General features: G+C 49.5%; 1 pseudogene; it reads left to right on the forward strand.

The window, feature by feature from the left end:
* The first annotated feature begins 1,063 nt into the window (after positions 1–1,063).
* Positions 1,064–4,897, forward strand: LOC134808257 (cell division cycle protein 27 homolog; annotated as a pseudogene).
* The last annotated feature ends 2,601 nt before the right edge of the window (positions 4,898–7,498 follow it).

Below are 7,498 nucleotides of genomic sequence, written 5' to 3' on the forward strand. Positions count from 1 at the left end.
GGTGTGGTGGCCCCTGCCTGTAATCCCAGCTACTCAGGAGGCTGAGGCAGGAGAATCGTTTGAACGTGAGTGGTGCAGGTTGCGGTGAGCCGAGATGGTGCCACTGCACTCCAGCGTGGGCACCAAGAGTGAAACTCCGTCCGAAGGGGGAAAAAAAAAATAAGTGCTGTATTCTGTTATTTTTGCTTCCTACCCTGACAAGAACATAATACAGCTGTTGTCTTTCTGCCTGCCTGCCTGCCTGCCTGCCTGCCTGCCTGCCTGTGGCAGGGCCTCATTCTGTCTTTCGCCCAGACCGGAGCGCAGTGACACAATTATGGCTCACTCACTGCAGCCTCAACCTCCCCAGGGTTAGGCGATTCCTCGAGGGATCCTACGGCCTCGGCCTCCCAAAGTGCTGGGGTTACAGGCACGAGCCTCCAGCACCCGGCCTGAGTTAATACATCTGGTCTCACTACGTCTTAACCACGCACCCACGAAGAACTCAAGTCAAGAGAGAGTCGGCAAGAGACTCTCAGCATTCTCTCCCGAAAGCACGTGTGTCCCGAGCTCCTGTGGTTTCAGGTGGCCGCGCGTAGAGGAGAGATTTCCAATGTTTCCGGAGAGGTGCGAGCCACAGTCACTCGGGGCATCCGAGCACAAGATGGGGTTTCTGACAGCGACTGAAGGGCCAGGAAGGGCCAGAATCTGCCAAGGCCCGCGTTCCAGGGTGGGGCCGATGGAACCCAAGGTAGAGGGAGTCAGCGGTCTGCACAGAGAGAGAGCTCCAGCCCTAGGCCCCACTGTGCAGACCGAATCAGAAGGAAGAGAGTCCTTCGTCCTAACTGCCACATCCCTCACATCCCCCCACTGAACTTGGGAGTGGATCCGTGTTCTAAACACGAGGTGACTCTCGGTTTGCAATGGATCACAAGGGGCCGGGCTTTCCAGAGTCGGCAGGATAAAGAAGTCATTCTGGCTCGGACTCCCCCATCCCACGGTAAACGGTCGGTAACGGTCGCTGGTGACTTTAAATGAGCCGGGGCTGGCCGGGCCGGAGCCGCTATGGGGGTGGGGGGTGGGGGGGTGGGGGGGCGGTGCCTGAGGCACTGCAGAAAGTGGGCCTGAGCCTCGAGGATGGCGGTGCTGCAGGGACCCGTCCAGGCTGCTATATGGCAAGCACGAAGCCACTATGCCTACCGAGATGCGGTTTTCCTCGCAGAACGCCTCTATGCAGAAGTACACTCAGAGGAAGCCTTGTTTTTACTGGCAACCTCTTCTTACCGCTCAGGAAAGGCCTATAAAACATATAGACTCTTGAAAGGACACAGTTGTACTACACCGCAATGCAAATACCTGCTTGCGAAATGTTGTGTTGGTCTCAGCAAGCTTGCAGAAGGGGATCAAATCTTATCGGGTGGAGTGTTTCATAAGCAGAAAAGCCATGATGATATTATTGTTCCTGAGTTCGCTGATTCAGCTCGCTTTCCCCTTCCATCGTTGGGACATGTATATTGCAAGACAGATCGGCTTACCAAAGGGTCAGAATGTGACCAAAAGAGCCTTCGTTGAAATCCTTTCCTCTGGTGTCCCTTTGAATCATGATGTGAAACAGGGGGGAAAAGCCAGATCCTGACCAAACATTTTGATTCACATCTCTAGAGAGCTTTAGCAACTGCCTGTCCAAGTGTTGCGCCAAAACACTGGGACCTCGTCCTAGTGTATGTCACAGACAGCCTGAGACCGTTCTTACGGAAACACCCCAGGACACCGTTGAATTAAACGGATTGAATTGAGAATCTTCCAATTCAAAGTACTCCTTGAATACAGACTCCCCAGTGTCTTCTATCGATTCAGCTGTCCTTTCACCTGATACGGTCCCACTGGGAACAGGAACTTCCATATGATCTAAACAGGTTCAACATAAACCAAAAACTGGTCGAAGTGTATTAGGAGGACCAGCAGCAGTTAGTCCATGAGCCCCAAGCGTTGGCATTTTGCCATTAGAAGCCCCAAGTCCCGGAGACGGATCCTATGGACAAAACTGCACTGGTATTAGACACCTTCTGTCGTTGACGTGCCATCCACCGGAGCCCCTTCAAAAAAGTCTGTTGCCAGAATCGGCCAAACCGGAACACAGTCTGTCTTCTCGCAGAGGGGAAAGAGCCGAAAGGTAACCCCAATTCTTGCAAAAACACAAAGTTCTGGTGCGCCGACAAGGGCAACACCTCAGGTATTGAGCCCCACTACGGCATCTCCCCCAAATGCACCGCCTCGAAGAAATTCACGACTCTTGACTAGTGACAGCTCCACAACCGAGGAGAATAGGAGAAAATTAAAAGGGAAGTTTCCACCTAAAATCCCAAACAGAAAAACAAAAAGTAAAGCTAATAAAGGAGGAATAACTCCACCGAACGTAAGTGATAGCCATGGAAGTGACAAAATTGGACTCTTCCATCATTCCAGAAGGGAAAATAGCCGCAATCGCGCCTCAGATTCAGGCTTTTAATCTACAAAAAGCAGCAGCAGCGGAAGGCTTGATGAGCCTTCCTCGTGAAAGGGGGAAAGGTTATTTAGCTTTGTGTTCTCACCACGGCAAAGAAGCTGTCAGTGTCTTGAGCCATCTAGCTTCTCACCACCGCAATACCGGTTGGGTACTGTGCCAAATTGGAAGGGCCTATTTTAAACTTTCAGAGTCCACGCAAGCTGAAAGAAAATTCTCAGAGGTTAGAAGGATTGAGAATTACAGAGTCGAAGGCATGGAGATCTGCTCTACAACACTTTGGCATCCTCCGAAAGATGTTGCTCTTTCAGTTCTGTCCAAAGACTTCACAGACAGGGATAAAACTTCGCCAGCCAGAGGCCTGGTGTGCTGCAGGGAACTGTTTCGGTCTGCAACGGGAACACGATATTGCGATTCAATTCTTCCAGAGAACTCTCGAAGTGGATCCAAATGATGCTTATGCCTATAGTGCATTAGGGCGTGAGCTTGTCTTCACTGAAGAATTGGACAAAGCATCAGCTTGTTTTCGAAATGCTATCAGGGTCAATCCCAGACATTGTAAGGCATGGTAAGTGGTAATGAAGTGTAAAGACAAAGCCCTATGGATGGTGCCGGTACTCGCTAGTTTTTCTGGTTAGATAGCTCTTTATTGTCACGAATTTGGTTAAAAATACTTAGGGATGGTACATAGTGCTGAATAACTTCTAACTAAGATGTTTCCTTATGAAACGTATGTCTTGAACAAACTCTGAAATGAACTCATGATCCTAGAATACCAGATCCTTATACTCAACAGTTTCAGTCTTCTAGCAAACTTTTGCAGACGCTGTAGTTGTCTTTGGTTCGTGTATGTGTTTCTTTAGTTGTGTGACTTGATTCGTTACTTTTTCTTCGAGCACCGAAGTGGTGATGGGGACAAGGAGCGCTTGGGAGATTGGAAAGGAATAGCATAGTTCGCTTATTGGAGAATAGAAAAATAGATGGAAACAACTCACGAGCTGCTGCTTTTTGACAGTGTTCCAGTTTACGGAGTTACTATGAAGAACTTCACGTACCCTTTCATGTAGCGGTCTCTCTGTTTTACTCTTTTGTACTCGTGTATAAGTGGGCACATAGGAAATTACTACCTAGGTCCTATTGTGATCAACTGAATAAGACATGAAAAAGTGTGGTCCTCCCTCTGCCTCAACAGCATACTCACCGTTGACATTGATTGCATTTTTCTGGACTGACTTCATAGTTTAAACGTCAAGAGAAGGCCGGGCGCAGTGGCTCACGCCTGTCATCCCAGCACTTTGGGAGGCCGAGGCGGGCGGGTCACGAGGTCAAGAGATCGAGACCATCCGGGCCAACACGGTGAAACCCCGTCTCTATTAAAAGTATAAAGATTAGCTGGGCGTGGTGGTGGGCCCCTGTAGTCCCAGCTACTCGGGAGGCTGAGGCAGGAGAATCGCTTGAACCCGGAGAGGTGGCGGTTGCAGTGAGCCGAGATCACACCATTGCACTCCAGCCTGGGCGACAGAGCGAGACGCCGTCTCAAGAGAAATACATTAAAAAAATAAATACATACATAAGTAAATATCAAGAGAAAGTATAATTCTGAAGTCATAACCCTGTGGTAGTTATTTTGTCAGATACGGTGGTCTTTGGGGTGACTTATTACAGCAGTGGAGTTCTATCATTTGATTTGCTTCTAAATCTGAAGCATTATATTACGGAAACATTTTTTGATTTGCGAATATGTTGTTCAATGGATCATATCTCATTTTGCTGTAGTAGTTACGTGGCCCGAAAGATGGCCAAAAAGATAGTGCCAGCTACTGCTGACCAACGTCACAATCAACTTGCCAATACTGCCTTCTCTTCCGATGGCTATGTTCTCCGTCCTATTTTAAGAACTCAGTTCTTCATAAGACTTGTGTCGTTTTCGATTTTTTCCCAAGTCTGGTTGATCCTTGTGTTGTGATGTTTTAAAATGTGTATTGTCTGTTCAGCTCTTTTGCAGGAGTCGCATTCCTAAAAAAATCTTAACCCTATCAAAAATTGTGTTTCAAGGAGGATTATTCAGATCGGCCAGCTTTGACTAGGAAGAGTGTAAATGCTGACGTATTTAGGTAGCTCTAAATACTGAGCACCTTTATTCTAACCACAAAATGGATAGCCTTTCTTTTGTCTTCACTTTCGCTATCACTAGCACAGTGTTTAATACCTTTTCTTCATCTATAACACAATTATAATGATATAGGAAGCCACTCAAATAAGGCAGACATGTTGCGTTGCACTTAAAAAAAAAAAGAAGAAGAAGAAGAAGAAGTCTCTCTGTGGCACAGAATGAGGTGTGGTTCGAATCTGGAATCTCCAGTGAAAACCAATGAAAGAGGGTGAAACCCCGTGTCTACTAAAAAAAAAAAAAAAAAAAATATGAGCCGGCCATGGTGGCGCTGAGACAGGAGAATCACTTGAACCCAGGAGGCAGAGGTTCCAGTGAGCTGAGATCACGCCGCTGCACTCCAGCCTGGGGGACAGAGCAAGACTCCATCTCAGAAACAAACAAACCCACCAAGCCAGTAAAGGTGTTTAATTCGATGGTGTCAGGCTCAGGTCTCTTGACAGGATACATCCAGCACCCGGGGGGAAACGTCGATGGGTGGGGTGGAATCTATTTTGTGGCCTCAAGGGAGGGTTTGAGAGGTAGTCCCGCAAGCGGTGATGGCCTAAGGAAGCCCCTCCGCCCAAGAAGCGATATTCATTTCTGGCCTGTAGCCACCCAAGAGGGAGAATCGGGCTCTCCACAGACCCCACAACCCCCAACCCACCCCACCCCCACCCCTCCCACCTCGTGAAATGGGCTCTCGCTCCGTCAGGCTCTATTCACACCGTGTGCTTTTGGAACCTCCAGCGTGTGTGCGTGGGTTGCGTGGTGGGGTGGGGCCGGCTGTGGACAGAGGAGGGGATCAAGCGGCGGTGTCCCGCGGGTGCCCGGGACGTGGGACGTGGGGCGTGGGTGGGGTGGCCAGAGCCTAGGGAACTCATCGCCGGTCAGGACGTCTCCCCTCCCGGTCCCCTCTCTGACCTACGCTCCACATCTTCGCCGTTCAGTGGGGACCTTGTGGGTGGAAGTCACCATCCCTTTGGACTTTAGCCGATGAAGGCCGGGCTCCCAAGAGTCTCCCCGGAGGCGGGGTCTTGGGCAGGCTCACAAGGATGCTGACGGTGACGGTTGGTGACGGTGATGTACTTCGGAGGCCTCGGGCCAATGCAGAGGTATCCATTTGACCTCGGTGGGACAGGTCAGCTTTGCGGAGTCCCGTGCGTCCTTCCAGAGACTCATCCAGCGCTAGCAAGCATGGTCCCGACGATCCCAGCTCCCAGCAGAGGCACTTTTGTTCACACAGGATCCTGGGCAGGAAAGTTCTCAGCAGGCTTAGGCCTCCTAGCCAAAAAGCCAAAACCACTTCTGGGATTTTTTTCAAAGAGCCAGTGGTTCCACAAGGGGCCGTGGGTAGTTGTGGAAATGGAGAGAAGTGTTTGCACATACATATTTGAGACAGAACGGACAGGGCTCGGTCACAGATCACTTAGGACACGGGCAGATGCACATGGAGAAAACTCTTCCGGCATCCTAGGGGAACAGAGGTACGATTTTTCGAGACAGTCGAGGGAGAAGCCACACCAGATTTTAGGATTGGATCTTTATTCCTATGTAGTTTCTATGAGGTATCCAAGTCCAGAAATCAACTCGCCAGTTCTGTACAGCATTCTGTAGGGAGATCAAATCTGGGATGTCAGAAGTTAAGAATTCGGGCCTTGGTGAGGGATTAGATTAGATGTACTTGAGCTTATTTTGCAAAAAAAGAGAGGGCGGGAGATAGCGAGAGCCAGAGCCAGAGCCAGAGACCGAGACAGACAGACAGACAGACAGAGAGAGAGAGAGAGAGAGACAGAGAGACAGAGACAGAGACAGACAGAGAGAGACAACGATACACAAAGAGGGAAAGACAGAAAAAGAGAGAGAGAGAGACAGATAAAGAGACAGACGGAGAAAGACACAGATGGACAGAGACAGAGAGAAACAGAAAGAGAGAGAAACAGAGACAGGAAGGGAGAGAGACAGGCAGAGAGAGAGAGACAAACAGACAGGCAGACAGACAGGCAGAGAAAGAGAGTAAGACAGAAGGCAGACACACACCCCCCCCCACACCCCCCCCCACACACACACACAGAGAGAGAGAGAGAGAGAGACAGAGACAGAGACAGACAGAGAGACAGAGAGAAAGAGACAGAGAGAGAAAGACAGAGAGAAACAGACAGAAAGAGAGACACAGACAGAGACAGAGAAACAGCCGACAGGGGGGAGAGAGAGAGAGAGAGACAGAGAGAGACAGACAGACAGACAGGCAGAGAAAGACAGTAAGACAGAAGACAGACACACAGAGAGAGACAGAGAGAAAGAAAGACAAAGACAGAGAGAGAGAGAGAGACAAACAGACAGACAGGGAGAGAGACAGAGAGACTAAGACAGAAGACAGACACAATGAGAGAGACAGAGACAGAGAGAAGGAAAGACAAAGAGAGACAGACAAAGAAAGACAGACACGGACAGAGAGAGACAGAGAGAAACAGACAGAAAGAGAGAGAGAGAGAGAGAGACACGCAGAGAGAGAGTGAGAGAGACAGGCAGGCAGAGAGAGAGTAAGACAGAAGACAGACAGAGTGAGACAGACAGGCAGAGAGAGACAGAGAGAAAGAAAGAGAGAGAGAGACACGCAGAGAGAGAGAGTGAGAGAGACAGGCAGGCAGAGAGAGAGTAAGACAGAAGACAGACAGAGTGACAGAGACAGGCAGAGAGAGACAGAGAGAAAGAAAGAGAGAGACAGACAGACAGAGAAAGACAGAGACGGAGAGAGAGACACAGAAAGAGAGAGAGAGACAGAGACAGAGAGAAACATACAGACAGGGGGAGAGAGAGAGAGAGAGAGAGAGAGAGAGAGAGAGACCGACAGACAGACAGGCAGA

The sequence above is a fragment of the Pan troglodytes genome, chromosome 15, assembly GCF_028858775.2.
Source record: "Pan troglodytes isolate AG18354 chromosome 15, NHGRI_mPanTro3-v2.0_pri, whole genome shotgun sequence".
Taxonomy (NCBI): Eukaryota; Metazoa; Chordata; class Mammalia; order Primates; family Hominidae; genus Pan; species Pan troglodytes.